The sequence below is a fragment of the Salvelinus sp. IW2-2015 genome, linkage group LG19 (genome assembly GCF_002910315.2).
Source record: "Salvelinus sp. IW2-2015 linkage group LG19, ASM291031v2, whole genome shotgun sequence".
NCBI lineage: Eukaryota > Metazoa > Chordata > Actinopteri > Salmoniformes > Salmonidae > Salvelinus > Salvelinus sp. IW2-2015.
Genome location: NC_036859.1, coordinates 2,300,251 through 2,321,325, shown reverse-complemented (window position 1 = coordinate 2,321,325; position 21,075 = coordinate 2,300,251). Strand labels below are relative to the sequence as shown.

The 21,075-nt window shown below is 41.1% G+C and overlaps 1 protein-coding gene and 1 long non-coding RNA gene across 4 annotated transcripts in view; both read right to left on the bottom strand.

Moving 5' to 3' along the window:
- The window catches only part of mbnl1 (muscleblind-like splicing regulator 1), a 92,788-nt gene extending 85,056 nt beyond the window's left edge, over positions 1-7,732 (bottom strand). For 2 of the 3 annotated variants that reach the window (XM_024010351.3, XM_024010356.3), the window contains exon 1: positions 6,390-6,526. The gene's annotated coding sequence lies outside the window, so the exon portion shown is untranslated. Of the gene's footprint in view, positions 1-6,389; positions 6,527-7,144; positions 7,294-7,493 lie in introns of those variants that run through there. The other variant, XM_024010354.3, reaches the window with a different exon arrangement.
- LOC139029267 (uncharacterized) overlaps positions 1-21,075 on the bottom strand; it is a 205,710-nt gene that overhangs the window by 130,019 nt on the left and 54,616 nt on the right. The window lies entirely within an intron of this gene.

Below are 21,075 nucleotides of genomic sequence, written 5' to 3'. Positions count from 1 at the left end.
CACCTCCCTGACCAAGGCCCTTCTCCCCCGATTGCTCAGTTTGGCCGGGTGGCCAGCTCTAGGAAGAGACTTGGTGTTTCCAAACTTCTTCCATTTAAGAATGATGGAGGCCACTGTGTTCTTGGGGACCTTCAATGCTGCAGACATTTTTTTGTACCCTTCCCCAGATCTGTGCCTCGAAAACAATCCTGTTTTTGATGAGGACATTTTTTTATTCAATACTTTTTCAAATAAGGCTGTAACGTAACAAAATGTGGAAAAACTGAAAGGGGTCAGAATACTTTCCGAACACTCTGTAAATGCCATATATTTTTAACTGTGCTGTAATGTATTACATTAATTCTGAACCTTTCTAATCTCATAGTATCCATATATTGTAAATTAAAGATGAATATTTTTGCTATTAGTATTATTATATTGTTAACTGATGGACAATGGCTTTCCAAATCACCCAACAGTGCTATTTGTGGGGTTAGTTTTATTAAGTGAATGCTGTGATTTCTCAGCCACTCCTGAACCTGTGGCCAGAAACAAGCTACATGAGGGCAATACCAGAATAAAATATGTAATTATTCTGTCTCTTCGCAGCAAAATCTTCAGAACTGAAATGGTTGGACGCGCCATATACTGTATATAACATTCTGTTGGTGGCAAGAATTTTGTATAATAATTTAAATTGAAAAACTCTTAAGTCTTGAATAAAGCGTTGTTTTGTGTGTCAGTTCATAAACCATCTGAACATCGAAAATCTTTTCCCAGCTATTTTGCAACCTGTATCAACATTTTGGTCCTCAAATGAAACGGGTATATTTTTCGATTTATGACAAAAAATGATATATATATATATATATGGCAGACAAACATGTTTCTGCGGTACTGCTGCAATCAGTTAGAACTTTGGATCGAGCAAAAATTCCCATATGTTTTTGATAACTGCATGTGTGACATACCTTCACCATTCCTATTCAAAATATCATAAATGTTTTACATTAATAATGTATTCATTTTTTTATACTCGGTATATTTGAGTTTAACCATAATATTTGTTTTAATATTTGTTCTGGCTTTTCAGTAGGATGACATTGAAATTGTAACCAGCTTTGTATAGGTTATTTTAGAAAAAGTGATACTTTGAACAAGGATTCATTTTCAATTAACCGAAAATGAGAACTTGTAATCTGGTTAAAGGCAAAAAGGCAATTTTGAACAAAGGGTGAGCCCTTCTTAATAATCTACTGGAGAACCGGTTCGGGTTTAAGTATAACTTTTGTATGACTGAAGCTTTTAGTGCGATGTTTAATTCTTTAATATTTAATAATACAATATTTTACCAACCAAAGAAACCAACACACAGCACACAGATACAGTATACCAACTAGAAAGGCCACAGCCCAGGGGCACAATACAAGAGAGAGAAAGAGAGAGAGAAAGCCTGACCTGGAGAAACCATCAGCTCAAATGTATTACTTTAACAACCATGAGAAACCATCACACAGCTCCCAGCAACCAACCCAAAGCTAACGCATAGTTTACTGGTCAAGGCAGGGAGAGAGGCCAGGGAGAGAGGAAGGGAGGCCACAGCCACAGGGTTGGGTCCAAGGCTAATTTTATGCCCATGGATGGAGAGTATGTGAGGTCAGTGGAGATGTTGCACGTGACTGGTGCAACCGGCTTCCCTTTACGTAGGCTTCACATGAACATCTCTGGCGAAATGCTTAGTTCTGAAAACAGTTGAACCAAGAATCCGTCGTTTCATCACCTACAGTATCTCAATGAAATGTCACTCATTTCATCGCAGTGCACCTGTGCACTACAGGTTTCCCGGCACGCTGTCGCTCTCTTCTCTCAGACCCCTCTCTCGCTTTCTCTCTGTCCCCTTCCTCTGTGACTCCTGTCTCCCCTCACTCACTCTGCTCCCCATCTCTCCCTCTTTCTTTCTATGTCCCCCTACCCCTCATCCCTCGCTCTCTCTTTCTCTCCCTGGATGATGTGATGAGCTTTGCCTGTTAGCAGCAGATCGGCGCAGAGCGTTGTAGGCCAGTCTAACCAGAGCTGGTGATAAGTCACCTCTAATTTACACGGCCTGGCCTAAACCCAGGGTGACAATCTCTGACAGCCTCAGCTAGAGGACTAACTGGGTTCAACTCCGCAAACACTTCAAAGCACTATCTTGTTCTTTCTTTCTCCCTCGTTCTTGATTTCCTTCTCTTCTCTTGATCTAGCTTCCTTTTTCAATTCTCTCTCTCTCTCTCTCTCTCCAAAGAGTGAGAGAAGGCTGCATACTAGCTTGTAGCACAGACTGTGTCAAAAGTTTGTAATTTCGGACTGAAATGAGAAACTTGAGCGCTTTCTCTGAGCTAGTTAGTTCCAACCGCACAAAGTTTTAACTTTGATGGACATCAGTTTTCCCCATTACTGCTCACACACACACATGGTAACCGATCACACACCACACATGGAAACAGATCCATTCACGTTTGAGTCAAAATGGCTGCTTTAAATTAGCTTTGATATGATTATCTGTTCTAGATGAGAAACTGGCGCCCCATATGGGTCCGTTGAAAGTCTATTGGTCAATGCAGGCCAGGTCACTCTGACCCAGATTGGAGGAATAGTATGCTTTGACCTGTAATGGAGGAGCAGGGTGATTGATGCACCGCGTCAGTACTTTGTACTCACTCCATCTCTCTCTCTCTCTCTCTACTTCTCTATTTTGATTGCGGACATTTTCTCTCAGTCCTCAATCCCTTCTCTATGTCATAACCACAGAGGATATATTTCTCTACATTTAAAACCCCGAGAGTCGACGTCCGCACCCCCTTGGAAATGGTATTAGCATTCCAATATAAAACTGTCTGTTTAAGCTAGAGATATGTGTGTTTTGTTTCATGGGCTGCGTCTCAAATCAACCACATCCGCCAGTGTTAGCTAGCTAGCTAGGGTAGTTGAGGCTATTCTGCTGCGCTCTCCGTCCTTGTCTAATGTTACAACAACTCTATTCAGTTTAAACAACAGCCTGCCTGTTGGTTGCTCACTGTAGCCTACTCCTTCTCATTTAGCTAACGTAATTACGTCATTTTAATTCCATTTTGCATTGATTAGAGATCTCCCACTTTGTGTTGTTACACACGGAGCCTCTGACTGTAGTGCACACCACCTTTAGTGGCCGACAATAACAACAAACGACATGCATAAAACGTGTGTAGACTATACTGCCCTACAAAGGCAAAATATAGTAACTAGACTTTGTCAAAATTTAGTTAAGACTGAAATCAGGCTTTGTATTATGTGTTTTATCTTGTGATGAAGTGTCCTGGTTCAATTCTGTTCTGTTTCAGAGAAAATGGAGTGTTAAAAGTGCAGTAACTACAAAATCTGAGTAAAAACCAAAGGCAATCAAGCAGTAACTTAAGTTACTACGCAAACATTGAAACTGAGAAAAATGGTGTTTAAAGTTTATTTGCTGTCCAGCCAAATATGTTGTAGGTAGATAATAAGATAATACATAAGTGCATTATCCCTTATGAAGTATTTTTTGTTGTTGTGTATCAACCATAATTTAAGTCAAATAAATGCCCATACAAAGTCAAACAGAAAAACAACAAGAAAGTTGGATAAACACATTTCGATTATAGATGCTGCACAAAGTTACATATTTTTAAGTATAAACATTCTGCGTTATGAAATAGTCCTTACCCTATGGCGGAAAAAAGCTTGAGGGTTACTACAATACAACATTCAAAACATGAAAAATCAACTACATTAAACAATTGACTACAGTTGGAATGTAGTTAAAACTCTCCTACTGTTTCCATCAAACAGAAAAACATCAAGAAAGTTGAATAAACACATTTAGATTGTGGATAATGCCAAGAGTGTGCAAAGCTGTCATCAAGGCAAAGGGTGGCTACTTTGAAGAATCTCAAAAAAATATATATTTTGATTTGTTTAACACTGTTTTGGTTACTACATGATTCCATATGTGTTATTTCATAGTTTTTATGTCTTCACTATTATTCTACAATGTAGAAAATAGTAAAAACAAAGAAAAACCTTTGAATGAGTAGGTGTGTACAAACATTTAACTGGTACTGTATATAAATACAATGTATGTTTTAAAATTGTTTTAAAATCGACCAATACTGTAGGTGACCTTCTTTGCAAGGCATTGGAAAGCCTCCCTGGTCTTTGTGGTTGAATCTGTGTTTGAAATTCACTGCTGGACTGAGGGCCCTTATGTGTGGGGTACAGAGATGAGGTAGTCACAAAAATTCATGTTCAACACTATTATTGCACACAGAGTGAGTCCATGCAACTTATTATGTGACTTGTTATGCAATATTGTATTACTGAACTTATTTAGGCTTGTCAAAAGAAAGAGGTTTAATACTTATTGACAAGACATTTCAGCTTTACAATTTTTATTAATTTGTAAATTTAAAAAATATATATATATAATTCCACTTTGACATGGGCTAATGTGTGTAGGCGAGTGACACAAAATCTCAATTGAATCCATTTTAAATTCAGGCTGAAACACAACAACATTTGGAAAAAGTCAAGGGGTGTGAATACTTTCTGAAGGCATTGAATATAGGATGAAAAAGATCATTTACGTTTCTACATGGAATTTTCTACGCAGTTTCAACGTATACATAGTTCTAATGATTATGTTGACATTTGATTGATGTAACAACATGTTAAATCAGGTTAAGTCAATGTATTTAACTTGAAGTTTTACCCTAATTTCAATGTTTACTATGCTGGTTGAAATTAGATGAAAACGTACTGGTTTATGCATTTTTTTCAAATCGAATGTAATTTCATCTTATCCACAACTCCTCTCTGTCTTTCCCTCTTTCTCTCGTTCTGTATGAGAGACAGCAGGCCAAAACCTTTCATGACACCTCTCTCATTCTCATTTTCTTTCTTTACTTCTCTCTCTCTTTCTTTTTTTTCTCTCTCTCTCCCTCTTCCTCCTGTGGTGAAAACGTTGAGTGTCTCCCTCTCAGCTCAGCGCCCTGCTATTTCCCAGCCTTCTGTAAATTACACTGGCTCGCTGATGTGAACTCGCTGAAATGTCCCAGACCCTTTATAAGCCCTGATGGCCCATCTATCACACACACACACACACACACACACACACACACACACACACACACACACACACACACACACACACACACACACATTACACCACCATTACAGAGCATCACCCAAAAATATATAGCATGGCACGCAGCATCGCTGACAGGCTGGAATGCTCAGAGAACTACATTCAACGTCAGCCATTTCACAACGTTTAGTCGTGGTGAGGTTATGAGACAGCAGAATGGAGATGAGATATAACTGCTGAGACTAAAATAGTTCCTCATTCGTTCTGCGTGGTAACACCCCTTTTGAATGCAGTCTTGAGGAATCCGGCTTGCTCGTCAACAAAGTGAATCAATGGTAAATGTAAAAAGAGACCGATGAAGTCACACTACAAGACAAAAACTTGGGAGTAAAACAATTATAATAATGCAAACTTCAATTGCTAAACTAGCGGAAAACAATTTGAAAACATTCTCAAAGAATGTAAGAAACGTTCTCAAAGAATACGTAAAAAAAAAAAAGCATATCATTCATCTTTACAGCAATAACTGCCTTGCTGGTGTATGAAGATAACGTTGTCCCTCAGCGCGCCATTTTCTATGGCTCTCTCTCGACTCTGACGCAGATAGGGGAAGCAGGTGCGATTCTAACGGTCACAGACGTAGGAAACAGAGGGCATAGTGTCCCTAGCTGACTCCACACTGTGTATGCAGTAGCATATCTCTTAACTTCGGCCTTATCTAGGGAGATTATATGAAAGTGAATGGAAACACCCTGTGTAAAGAGATATTTCAGTTGGCTGTGTGTGCAGTGTGCTATTATATGTCAGGCAGGTTGCAGAGAAATAGTTGCAAACAATTTCAAAATGTCCCCATCTCAACCTCAATCATTCACACTCACATAAAAAGGAAGAGTGGAGATGCTGACAGCTATTGTGGTAGTGAAGTTAAAACAAGAGTTTTTAAAGACAAAATATATTCAAATAAAACAAGTTATGCATGAAGTCGCTACTGAATGATGCACTTATAAATGTTATCTTTAGAAAATGTTCACAATATAATCAAAAAGTACCAGAATTAAAGTGTACCGTATTGTCTGCACGGTATGGAAGCCGCGTGTAACAGTTAATTAATTTGTCAAATATGTATTATAGTTTTACATGGAGAAAAGTATGAAAGTAAAGTCAAATCAAAGTAAATATAATAGCTTAAATCCAATATATTTCTAGGTTTATGAGGTTATCCTCGTCCTAAAGAGAGGTGGCCCTTAAGTTCCCTGTGTCTGTGCCTTCTTACCTGTATGTCTGTAGAACGCTGACGTGACACTGGGGCTGAGTGACAACACTTTAACCGAGTCACAACGTGCCACAATGCATTGTGGGTTAAACTGCCCATCTCTCTTCTCTCTTGCTCTTTCTAACTCAATAGTTTTTTTCTCTCCCTCTCCACTTCCTCTCTTTATCTTTCTCACCCCACCGCTCTCTCTCGCTCTCTCCCTCCTATTTCTCTTTCTATTGCTGTCACTCTACCTCCCTCCCTCCCCCCTCTGTCTCACTCTCTCACTCCACCTCCCTCCCCTTCTCTCTCTTTCCCTCTCTCCCAACAGCGCCTTCTGCCTGGCGAGTGGCCGAATCACACCATGGCCGATCCGACAAGCAGGTTGCCATGGCAATCTGCCCGTCTTATCTCATTTGCATCTTTTGCTTACATTATTTTCTGCCAAACATGGTAACGCTTAATTATTTCTCCCTGCCGTCCTCCATATTTCTCTTTTTTTCTTTCACCTCCCACTCCCCCCCTCTCTCACGCTCTCTCTCTGTCTCTCGCTCTCTCCCTCACAGCAGTCAGTGTGTGTGTGTGAAAAGAGGAAGTCACTCTGACATGTGACCAGTTTGCAGCATTACAGATAAGGAGTGAAACAATTCGAAACAGGAAGTTGGGTGTGGTAGTGGTTCTGTTTAGGTGCACAGAAACAGAAGGGGAGCTTAGGTCACCATACACCCCCTCTCCCCCCTACAGTATCAGGTGCACTCGCACACGGTTTCACTTACCCCAAGTTCCTGTTCAGAAGGATTCTGAGTGCATTTGTATATCAGACCTTCAGTGCCAAGCCCGTCAATCTGTCACGGGGGTAGAGACGAAGACAGACTGGCCTTCTGAAGTCAATATTGAGAGGAGCAACGCTCAGCACATCCCACACCTGCCGCCAACGGAGAGACAGAGAGAGCGAACGAGAGGACACAGACAGACAGAGGAAGAGAGAGCGATAGAAAAAGAGAAAGAGATTCTTCTGAAAGTGATATAGCTACAAGGTTTGTGTCAACAAACAGGACTTCTGGTTTATATTCAACCAACAAGTCAAATCAAATCTACATTCAAAATCTGATCAACCATTTTTACCTCGCTCTAGTCAGGTCTGTGAACATCCGTTATCAATCGGCATTCCCAAGAAAATCCCAAAACACCCTCTCAAAAGTACAACACTCCTCTATCCAGATACAACTGACCTACAGTTAGCTCCTTCACAGGGACTGGTGTTCTTCAGGGACTCTCAGAGACACAGTAGCGCAGCAGGCAATAAGGGCCTCTGGTGCAGCCTTCCTTCCTTAGGGCTGCCTACAGGGCTCTGGGGAGTGGAAGTCAATGAGACAGCCTAATTTAGCCTGCTGCCTGCCTGCCTGCTACTTCTTACTGCTGCCAGGAACCCAGAGTGAGACTCCTTCCCTTTTTAGGTTCCCTGGACGCTGCCGTCTGCAAGAGGCCACTGCCGCATTCCGACCGGGCTACGCCAAGAAAGAGAGGGAGAGGGGAAGAGAGAAAGAGGTAGACAGAGAGAGTGGGGGATAAAAGCATCTGCTAAATGACTAAAATGTCAAATGTAAAAGTCTTACATACAGATCTCATATTACTGTATTGAACAATTTCCCCCCCCACATGTTATCTTTATATTGATGTCACAAATGTATCATTTGTACAGTTCTTTATTAAAAATTTCGTTATTTGTTACATCTCACTGTTCAAAATGACTTATTTCTCTGAGAGTGAGGCGGATATATAGCATTTTGAAATAAACACGATTGTGATTATTTTTCGCTCTGAATTGAAACCATCATGTAATAGATTTTTAAACAAATAAATGTCTCACTGAACAAACCCATGCCATGGTTCGACTGTGAAAAAGCATCTCTCTTTCGACAATAAAACGCTCATTTTACCATCATTTCTGAAAATGGATGTGGTGTTTCGGAATGAAACTCTTCAGATGGAAAGAGAGAAAAGGAGATAAAGTGGTAGTGGTATAAAGAGATAGAGAGATAGTATAAATGTTGCTAAAAAAGGATGTTCGTTTAGGAGGAAGTCAATGCTGACATGTTAATACCTGCCTATCATGAGTCAGTGGTAATAGTGCAGCGGTAAGTGCTTAATCAGTGATAACTAGGCTATATAAAAGTGTCACTATCCTGAAGCCTTTGTAATAGGTCAACACATTACTGTCACATAGGCGGTAAACCCCAGAAGGATAAAACAACAATAGCGACAATTTGAGTTGAATGAGTTTCGAAAAATTCGGAGAATCTCATCAATGGGAAAAGTCAAACAGTGGTAAAAAAAAGTCAACTTGAGGGTAATGTTGCAGTCGTAAGCACGATGATCCAATGTTTTCCCTCTGAACCAGACTCTACGATGGCCAGGGCCAGTAAAAATAGCCTGTCTAATATCTCAGCTCTAATTAGCTAGGAGAAATGGGCTGATCTGCGATGTTATTCTTACCATGTCATATTATGAAACTACTGTATCGGGGTTCTAGGCTAATTCTTTTTCACTTTTTCAGCTGATTGCACCAGCACATATGATCTGGTCACATTTTTTATCTTTCAATTTTGTTTCACCTAACCTGTCTCCATTTATACAATCAATTATAATACAAATCACACAATCAATATGACATTGTTTTTTTATCCATATAACTATATCACCACATAATGGTTATCATTTATTTGAATAGTAAATCTCTGTTGATGAACTTTGGTGTATAAAGATGTAGCCTAGGTCTATTGACAATACAGGTGAATGCATGTGCAGTAGGAATGTGTGCACGCATTGAGTTATTAAGCTTGTTTTCAAATCAAAATCAAATCAAATGTATTGGTCACAAACGTGTTTAGCAGTTGTTATTGCGGGTGCAGCGAAACGCTTGTGCTTCTCGCTCCGACAGTGTAGTAATATCTAACATTTTCACAACATATACCCAAAATACGTTGAGTTGCAAAGAAAAAGCCATATCTCTGTCCCGTGTCTGTGTTCTTTTGCCCATCTTAAATCTTTTATTTTTATTGGCCAGTCTGAGATATGGCTTTTTCATTGCAACTCTGCCGAGAAGGTCAGCATCCCGGAGTCGCCTCTTCACTGTTGACGTTGAGACTGGTGTTTTGCGGGTAGTACTTAATGAAGCTACTAGTTGAAGACTTGTGAGGCGTTTGATTCTCAAACTAGACACTCTAATGTACTTGTCTTCTTGCTCGGTTGTGCACGTGAGCGTCCCATTCCTCTTTCTATTCTGGTTAGAGACAACGTTGTATGAGATCTTCAGTTTCTTGGCAATTTCTCGCATGGAATAGCCTTCATTTCTCAGAACAAGCACAGACTGACGACTTTCAGAAGAAAGGTCTTTGTTTCTGGCGATTTTGAGCCTGTAATCAAACCCACAAATGCTGATGCTCCAGATACTCAACTAGTCTAAAGAATGCCAATTTTATTGCTTCTTTAATTAGACAACAGTTTTCAGCTGTGCATACATAATTGCAAAAGGGTTTTCTAATGATCAATTAGCCTTTTAAAATGATAAACTTGGATTAGCTAACACAATGTGCCATTGGAACACAGGAGTGATGGTTGCAGATGTGCCTCTGTACACCTATGTAGATATTAAATTAAAGATCAGCTGTTTCCAGCTACAATAGTGATTTACAACATTAACAATGTCTACACTGTATTTCTGATCAATTTAATGTTATTTTAATGGACAAAAAATGTACTTTTCTTTCAAAAACAAGGAAATGTCTAAGTGACCCAAACTTTTGAACGGTAGTGTGTATTAAGCAAGTATTTTTGTACAGATAATTATCGGACTCAGGTAACAAATACTGGTAAACACTCAAATACATTTAGGTTTACATTTTTTCACAAAGGTAGTGAACTGGGTCTTTACTAGCCCTGTATTAGCAGACCAATATAAACACTTCAGCAACAAAAAAAACATGAAAAATAAAATAAAATAAAAAAGAATCGCAGCATCCTCACCCCCAAACTACTTCTCACGGCTATGGTCTGATCTATATATTAGGCCTATCAAAAGTGGAGACACAAATACAATATGACGTCCATCTAACCTGGAGGAGGAAATGATTGTCCAAACAAAAGTGGCACAGACCCAATGATAAAGACCGTGAATATGCACACACCGGGGATACGACTGATGGAGTCTTTTCATTGTCTTCTCTTTACAGCAAATAGCCATTTGATTTCCAAACTATTTTTCCGCGATTGGATTTTTTAATATTGTAATTATGCCTGGCTGGGTCTCTCTACTTTTCGCTGACAGTCGCAAATCAACAATCATCTATTTGGTTATTTGCGATTTGCTGGCCCTTCTGACTGTAGGCTATGTGATTTCAAACAAATTTTATTTTTAAGGCCCTAATGATCCTCTGTTGCCAAACCATGTTTTCTGGCGTAGTAGCCTATTTTTTTATTATTTTATTTATTTCTGTATAGACAGGAGTAAGATAATTAGGCTATATCATTTTGGTAATTTAATTCAATTTACTTTAGGGGAAAGCTACTGTAGCTTCCCCTAGCCTTATGGACGTGCCTTCAAATTGCTTGCAATTGCACTTTGGAAATTCAGTAAAAAATTACACACACCGTTGCATCCGAGTTACTTCTTCTGTCAAGACGAATTCAAATAAATGTTTATTTGTCACATGCGCCGAATACAACAGGTGTAAACCTTACCGTGAAAGGCTTACTTAAAAGCCCTTAACCAACAATGCAGTTCAAGAAATTACCATAAACTAAATGTGATTTCTGTCATTCTGAGAACTGTGGATGGACGCCCTTATCAGGTTACGCAACCAATGCATATTCTAACGGAAACTCTGACCTCTAAGTACCCTACTTAGCTTTGGAAAGAAGCAGTGTTCATTTCAGCTGAGCTATCATGTCAACACATTTAGATATTGATCAGCTTCCATACTCATTTGCGTAAACTACCAAAAATAGCATTGAATAGTTGAAGTAACTTTTTTTTACACAAGCTGTATGTGAAAGTAAATTAGGAGTGAGGTTGGGTTTATGTAGGCTACATCTGATTTACCCAACAAAGGACACCATCATTTCTACCTGTAGCTAGGTACACAATCATTTATTTAGAAAGAAATACCATATGCCCTACAAATCGGACGCCAAATTTATGATATTAATAATAAACTTTTACCTTTGTAAACTCAGCAAAAAAAGAAACGTCCCTTTTTCAGGACCCTGTCTTTCAAAGACAATTCATAAAAATCAAAATAACATTCATTGTAAATGGTTTAAACACTGTTTCCAAAGCTTGTTCAATGAACCATAAACAATTAATGAACATGCACCCGTGGAACGGTCATTAAGACACTAACAGCTTACAGACAGTAGGCAATTACAGTCACAGTTATGGACACTAAAGACGCCTTTCCACTGACTCTGAAAAGCACCAAAAGAAAGACGCCCAGGATCCCTGCTCATCTGCGTGAACGTGCAGACGTGGCCAGGGCAATAAATTGCAATGTCCAAACTGTGAGACGCCTAAGACAACGCTACAGGGAGACAGGACGGACAGCTGATCATCCTCGTAGTGGCAGACCACGTGTAACAACACCTGCACAGGATCAGTACATTGGTACATCTGAACATCACACCTGTGGGATAGGTACAGGATGGCAGCAACAACTGCCCAAGTTACACCAGGAACGCACAATCCCTTCATCAGTGCTCAGTCTGTCCACAATAGGCTGAGAGAGGCTGGACTGAGGGCTTGTAGGCCTCACCAGACATCACCAGCAACAATGTCGCCTATGGGCACAAACCCACCGTCGCTGGACCAGATAGGACTGGCAAGAAGTGCTCTTCACTGACGAGTCATGGGTTTGTCTCACCAGGGGTGATGGTCGGATTCGCGTTTATCGTCGAAGGAATGAGCGTTACACAGAGGCCTGTACTCTGGAGCGGGATCGATTTGGAGGTGGAGGGTCTGGGGTGGTGTGTCACAGCATCATCGGACTGAGCTTGTTGTCATTGCAGGCAATCTCAACGCTGTGCGTTACAGGGAAGACATCCTCCTCCCTCATGTGGTACCCTTCCTGCAGGCTCATCCTGACATGACCCTCCAGCATGGCAATGCCACCAGCCATACTGCTCGTTCTGTGCGTGATTTCCTGCAAGACAGGAATGTCAGTGTTCTGTCATGGCCAGCGAAGAGCCCGGATATCAATCCCATTGAGCACGTCTGGAACCTGTTGGATCGGAGGGTGAGGGCCATTCCCCCCAGAAATGTCCGGGAACTTGCAGGTGCCTTGGTGGAAGAGTGAGGTAACATCTCACAGCAAGAACTGGAATATCTGGTGCAGTCCATGAGGAGGAGATGCACTGCAGTACTTAATGCAGCTGGTGGCCACACCAGATTCTGACTGTTACTTTTGATTTTGAACCCCCTTTGTACAGGGACACATTATTCCATTTCTGTTAGTCACATGTCTGTGGAACTTGTTCAGTTTATGTCTCAGTTGTTGAATCTTGTTATGTTCATAGAAATACTTACACATGTTAAGTTTGCTGAAAGTAAACGCAGTTGACAGTGAGAGGACGTTTCTTTTTTTGCTGAGTTTATATTGTCTTGTATATGAGGGATGGTTGGTTGAGTTCAAATGTAATCTAGGCCAACAAGTTATTAATATGTTCGATTCACATCTCCATCTCAACCAAAAATCTAAGCTGAAGAATAGGTCTAAATCAAATCACATTTATTTGAAGTGCATTTCAAGTTCGTTTTGATTTAGTCTTACTCTTTTACATCATTTTTTGAGATGTGAATACAACATATCAATCATATTGAATTGTGAACGCAACCATATATCAACATTTGAAGGAGATATCTTCTGCTTTGAAAGTATATACAGTGCATTCGGAAAGTATTCAGTATTTTGTTACGTTATGGCCTTATTCTAAAATGTATTAAATCGTTTTATTCCCTCATCAATCTACACACAAAACCCCATAATGACAAAGCAAAAACAGGTTTTTAGATTTTTTTTTGTGCAAATTTACGAAAAATGTAAAAAAAGAAATAAGTATTCAGAACTTTGTTGAAGCACATTTGGCAGCAATCACAGTCTCGAGTCTTCTTGGGTATGATGCTACAAGCTTCGCACACCTGCATTTGGGGTGTTTCTCCCATTCTTCTCTGCAGATCCTCTCAAGCTCTGTCAGGTTGGATGGGGAGCGTTGTTGCACAGCTATTTTCAGGTCTCTCCAGAGATGTTTGATCGGGTTCAAGTACGGGCTCTGGCTGGACCACTCAAGGACATTCAGAGACTTGTCCTGAAGCCACTCCTGCGTTGTCTTGGCTGTGTGTTTAGTCTCGTTGTCCTGTTGGAAGGTGAACCTTCGCCCCAGTCTGAGGTCCTGAGCACTCTGGAGCAGGTTTTTATCAAGGATCTCTATGTACTTTGCTCCATTCATCTTTCCCTCAATCCTGACTAGTCTCCCAGTCCCTGCTGCTGAAAAACATACCCACAGCATAATGCTGCCACCACCATGCTTCACCATAGGGATGGTGCCTGGTTTCCTCCAGATGTGACACTTGGCATTCAGGCCAAAGAGTTCAATCTTGGTTTCATCAGACCAGAGAATCTTGTTTCTCCATGGTCTGGGAGTTTTTAGGTGCCTTTTGGCAAACTCCAAGTGGGCTATCATGTGCCGTTTACTGAGGAGTAGTTTCCGTCTGGCCACCCTACCATAAAGGCCTGATTGGTGGAGTGCTGCAGAGATGGTTGTCCTTCTGGAAGCTTCTCCCATCTCCATAGAGGAACTCTGGAGCTCTGTCAGAGTGACCATCGGGGCCTTGGTCATTGCCCAGTTTGGCCAAGTGGCCAGCTCTAGGAAGAGACTTAGTGTTTCCAAACGTCTTCCATTTAAGAATGATGTAGGCCACTGTGTTCTTGGGGACCTTCAATGCTGCAGAAATGTTTTGGTACCCTTCCCCAAATTTGTGCCTCGACACCTTCCTGTCTCGGAGCTCTACAGACAATTCCTTCGACCTCATGATGGTGTCCTTTGGGCAAATCAGATGTCAATGTAGCCTACATAAACACAACCTGGTATCTATTTCTAAACTGCCAAAGATCCATTTAACCATGGCTGAATGATTGTATACCTAGCTACAGGTAAAATGATGGTGTCCTTTGTTGGGTAAATCAGATGTAGCCTACATAAACCCAACCTCACTCTGAATTCAGGAAAGTTAGAGAAGTTACTTCAACGTTATTTAGGTAGTCTACGCAAATGAGTATGGAGGCTGATCAATGTCTAAATGTGTTGACATGATAGTTCCGCTGAATCAAACACAGCTTGTTTCTAAAGCTAAGCAGGGTACATAGAGGTAGGCATCTGTATGGTAGACCTATTCTCACTGAAGTGAATTACACCTCATATAGCAGTAGGGGTCACTGTTCAGGCAGTAATGTGTGGCTTCACATTTAAATATACCTCTTTAGTTAGGTTGATGGCATGACGTTGAATCAAACATACCATTTTACTATCAACACTGAAACAAGTTCAAATAAAATATGTGTCATCAAATACGAAATTCAACATCATTTCAACCACCCACAGGATGTAAAAGATGTTCGACGTTTCTACATGGGATTTGCAACACAATTTAAATGTGTACATAGTTCTGATGATTATGTTGAAATTAGATTGATGTAACAACCTGTGAGTAAGGTTAAGTCAATGTATTTAACTTGACGTTTTAACCTAATTTCAAGATGAGATGAAAACAGTACTGGTTGATGACTTTTTTCAAATCCAATGTACTTTTCCACGTTGATTCCGCATCACAATACATTGACAAATTACATTAAAACAACATTGATTCAACCAGTGTGTGCCCAGTGTGTAGAAACCAATAAACAATGTGTCGCACTGCCAAGTCAAAAGGTCGCAGATGTGAGTGTTTTGGTCACAGTCTCAAACCCTGCTGTATATTATGACACTGTGCAATGTCATATTAAATTTCTTCATAGTGTAACTAGACGCTTCATTCACATTAGTGGATAAAGATCTTGTGCACAGTTTTGCCCGCAACAACAACAGGTCTTTCTCTCTATTTCTCTGTCTGCCAGCCAGCCTGCATACCCGCCTACATATTTTTATTTAACCTTTAACTAGGCAAGTGAGTTAAGAACAAATTCTTATTTACAATGACGGCCTACACCGGCCAAACCCGGACAACGCTGGTCCAATTGTGCGCTGCCCCATGGGACTCACAATCACAGCCAGTTGTGATACAGCCTGGATTTGAACCAGAGTGTCTGTAGTGACCCCTCTTGCACTGAGATGCAGTGCCTAGGACCACTGCACCACTTGGGAGCCCCATACCTGCCTGCCTACATGCATGACTGTGTGTCTGACTCTCTCCCTCCACTCTCCACTCCCTCTCTTAAATCGAGGACAGAATTGCCCATGTCCCCGGATACGTGTTCCCATCAACCCAGATCAATATCAGACTAATGTAGCATCACGAAACTGGTCACCCCTCTTACCCCCTCAAATCACAGACATGTCCCTGAGAGGGAGAGAGAAAGAGGGAAATAGGGAGAGGGAGACACACAAATTAAAAAGTTGTCTGCTCAACGAGCCAACATGGCAGCTGAGTCACCAGACTCAACATTTTAATATGGGATAGCCCTGGGAAAGCTGTGTTCACACCGGCCATAATCCCATTACTTAACCCCCCCTCCGTCACTTCTCTAAAAGGTCCCACTGCAATAGGAAGGGAACAGGAGTTTATTCATTTAGAGGGCAATCGTCTGCAATGTAGCTACAGTGCTATGTTTCTATAATCTATAAGTCTCCAAGTTCGAGCAGCAGTTATGTAAATAATGAATTCAAACTTGTTTAAATAACTTGCCTGGAGATAGTGCTGACTTTCCAGGTGCTTTAAGTATATTATACACATCGACTACTCTGAATCTTAAAATCCACCCTTACTTGTATTATCATGATACAATGTCATTTATACATCCATCCATCAGAATTAAGGCCTTAAGAGAAGAGATCCAGTCAGCCAGTTGTGGGAGCCCATCAACTCGATACCAACAGTTATGGATCATGCAGGCCCTGCAATAACATAATAACAACCCCTAAACGTCCTGGGGTAGGTAGGGGGTATTGGAGCTTAAAGAACCATCAATATGAACACATTCAATTACAGTCCTATCTCCACTAATCCTGTAGTGTTGGCCTTGAGAAAGCCCCTCTGGTTAAATTAGCCTAACATTTATTGATTTCATGCGTTATCCTCAATGCTGTAGACACATTGCTTAAGGCAGGTTACAGACAAGTGTATTGCCAACAGGAGCGGGTCAATCTGGGCTACGTGGTGTTGATTTATCAGAGCGTGAATCAAACTGAGGGCTCGGGTCAGCATCAATCAGAATCAAGAGGGATGGGTAAGGGCGGGGGTAAAGGTGATGTAGGGATATTAGATAGGGTTGAGGGTTAGGGATAAGGGGTAAGGGGATAAGGAGTAGCGCATAAGGTTAATGGAAGAGTTTACAGGGGTGAGGGGTAAGGGTGAGGAAAAAGGTAAAGGAAGGGTTAAGAAGATCCACTCGGCATTCAAATCTTTCCCATCATCTTGACAGGTTGGTTGAGTGATAGAGCAACCTGATACATTAGAATGCCATGTCTTTAATCTTATACAGTATAGGCATTAAAAAGCTCATTTATACGCCAGAAAGTAAAACTGATTAAAAAGATAGCCGCCCCCCCCAAAATCAGACTGTCAAATGTTTTGGGGTGGCAGCTTTGTAGCCTTGAGATTAGATAGACAGGCCAACAACTGAAGGGTTGTCGGTTTAAATGCAGAGTCTGATGGAATATGAGCCAAACACCGGAAGCTGAATCGGACTTGTGTCCATATTCCAAGCCCATCTGTTGTGTCAATCCTGCTAAATCCATTAGTACAAATCTGCAGGCTCTCAATCCAAAATGAATGGGAAAGATTGGCAACATAAAATTCCATGGAGATGAACTATCCCGCCAATGGGTCATGATGACAGCTAGCACCACGGTTAAAATACCTAGGTGGATCATGGGTTGATGGATCTATCTGGGAGCAAAGCAGGGAAGGGGGACAAGGCCACAGCACCTCGAGTCTTTAAAAACATTTTCAGATGACTCACCACTTTGTCGCCTAGTAACCGGCGAACTCCAACACAGCACCTACTGTATTTCCCGGACTAGCTAGCCCGCGTGCCATGCATAATTATATCCCTCTTTAGCCAATCACGTCGCCCCATTAAGAACACACAACTCCCTTACTGAGCTCCAGTCTGGGCACAAAAGTCAACAAATACTTTCTTCAGTAGCGTCATTCACTCAATACTGGATTCCCCTAGCAGAGAGAAAGAGGAGAGGAGAGAGAGGGAGGGACAAGAAAAACAGACATAGCCTATGATTACTGAGTCATAACCATGCAGGGGCGATGATAAGTGGGGCTAAGGCCTGAAAAACATTGGCAGTTGAAAGTCCATGCTAGCATAATGGCCTTATATGTCAATATTTCAAACACTGGTAGACTTTTTTGATCATTTGAAATGCATAAGAATGACCCAACATACGTTTTCAGGGTTTCAAAACACTCATAGGCAGTGATTAAAAAAAGTTTACAAGGCCTTACAACTATGACAACACTGCTTTATAGTTACTAATGGTTTTCAATGGCCAGATCTTCTATATATCAAATATTTTAAAGACTAATTGCCTGGTGGACTATTGGCAGCTAATCCAGAGTTCTGCAGAGTCCCCCCCCCCCCAAGACATTTTCACCAGTTATCTACGGTGTCACTGTTGACGGGGCAAGAAGTTACGGCCAAAATTACTATCACATCACAACATGGTTTCGTTGGAGAGATCTTTTTCTAAAGATGCTGGGCGGGTGCTGAAAGATAAGAGTTAGCGAGGTGTATATGAAGACTCTTAAATGTGTAATAACGCCCTTCCAGAGATTCCAAAGCCCTGCTTATCATTCCAGGGTGTTGGCATCTCAACACTCAATCTGTTTTGGCAATGATTACTGTTTTTTCCTGTGCACATTTCAGAAGTCACTCCTTCTTTAGGCTGCGGTCTAGGCCGCCGCAGTGTTCTTCACTACTGATCCTGGAGATCAGGCTTTTGTTCCAGCCCAACACTAACATTGGTGAATCAACTAACTATTTCACAATCAAGCCCTTGATTAGTTCAATCTGTTTTATTATTGTTAGACTGGAACAAAAACCTGCGAACCCTTGTGTGTCTCAAGTTGGCCTACCAGGAATTCAGTTCCCTGGTCTACTACAGTCATCACATTCTTAATGCAGTCATAACACTACACCCATGTGACAATGTCATATGATCCAGTAGTTACGGCAGCCACACTGAAATATCCCGCGCGATCAGAAAGAGGAATGGTGACATGCACTGAGACGCCCTTTGACGGTTATCAGATAATACAACAGATGTGCCCTGCATGGCTGCTGCCATCCCTCTCCCTCTCACTTTCATTAGGCAGCTCACACTCCAAGTGGTGCCACTTTCTGAACCTCAGTGTGATGTCTCTCTGACTCGAACCATGCCATTTCACTTTGTTCTGCAATGTTACTGTGACCCAACCCGTTGCTATGGAAGACACGGCAATGGATCTGCAAACACTGGGGCAACTCTGATTTCCCTCATCCAAAGTCAATGTAAACTTTAATACTCTTGTGACTGACATGGCGCACCTCTTCTAATGTACTAAGTAGGCTTAGCAACTCTGTTTTCTCTTGTCGAGCCTGATATGGGGTGTGTTCAACTCTACTGATGTACTAGGCCTACTGAAGTTATACGAACTGTGTATGCATTCTATGCATCGACCCTTGTATATGGAAGTAAACAAAACATGTGTATTGACTCTCACAGTACACAGTAGAATTTACAACACAGAAGCCCAGAGGCGCAGAGAGAAACTCACGGCCATTATACAGTGGACAACATGGCAATACATCTCATCCCTGTTGCCCTGAATATAGCCCTTGATATTTCCTCAGTAGCCAATGAGAAGCGAACAATGTTTCAAGGTCAACACCAGTAAGGGATTAAATTAGTCCTCCAATGTTGTGATGTGGGCACACAGACAAAAGTGACCTGGCTAAAATGATTAAACAGGGATACCGTAGTTAAGCAGCGTTTGTTTTCCTGACCTTCCTTGATGTCAGCGCTTTTCGGATCAGTGGCTGTGCAACTTGAACGTTGGGCCACATCATAGCAGAAATCAACCGCAGCCATTCACAGCACTTCTGCATTTACTGAAGAAACTACAGGTATGACTGTTCTGCCTTCACCACGACGTGCATCTACCGTTTATCGTAAACTTCAACAAACAAACGCACAAACGTTGACATTTTTCACGTACCTGTCTGTCCTGACTTTGAATTTCTGTCTCCTCCTCAATTAGCTAATTTACAGCATGTTGCCAGGTATAGGCCCACACTACAGCAACAACAGAAAAAAAAGCACACGACACGATACTGACATCAGCAGGTCGATATTGTTACTTCGGTTTAAAAACAAAAGACTACATTTTCTATAGACCCCTTTCTGTGTTTACAAACATTGCCGCGCGGGGGCGATGCGCTCAAGTTGGTGGCAGAACAAGGGGGGGTTCATATAGGACGTCTGCAAAAATAGCCTCTATTTACATGTTGCTCGTGTTACGTGAGTGCATTTCACACTACTTTTGGATTATACTTGGATTTTAAGGCTCGTATGAATGTCCTGCTTAATATAATGCTTGTGTCATCATCGCAAATCAGCTGCATTATTCTGTTCCAAAAACTTCCAACTTCAACGGTAAAATTGTAAGAGTATGAGAACCCAAAAAAGTATATCTAGGCTATGTTGAATGGGCACAGATGGCGTAATCTTTCTTACTACCGACAAGAGTCACTGACATCAGTGTGACGTGTACTGGAAAAGGGTCTATAGATATACACTGAGTATACAAAACATTAAGAACACCTGCTCTTTCAACCTGGTCTCAGAGCATTTCGTATTATTCTGTAAGTAAATCTGAGATACTACAATTAGTATGATATGTTACGTTTTGTACAGTATATATTAATTTGTGACCGTCCATCACCCATTTCGTATTATATATTACTAATGTGCTAAACGTACAATATATGATATGCAACTATGATACAGTAAAGGTTTCTTTTCAATGTCACCAAAATTAAATTTCGCATTGCCATTAATTTCCCTAAAGTAACCTACGATCCTCATTTGCCCATTATCTACAGATGCATTTCAGACCTCTGGGTCAACTTATGTGTTTACACAACACCATGACAGAGAGAGAGAGAGGAAGTCAGTCTATCTGTCAGCTGTCATTATCAGCAAGCAAACAGTAGTTGAGCCACTGTTCTGTGGAATGGGAGGAACTCTGAGCACGGGCTACAGTGTTGATACATGCCACTATGCACTCACAGATTGCATCCTAAATGGCACCCTATTCTTTATATAGTGTACTACTTGGTCAAAAGTATTGCACTAAATAGGGAATTAGGGTGCCATTTGCGAGGCAGCCACAAACAGCACACACTCTCCTAAACACACATGTACACACATACCTATGTGCTTATGT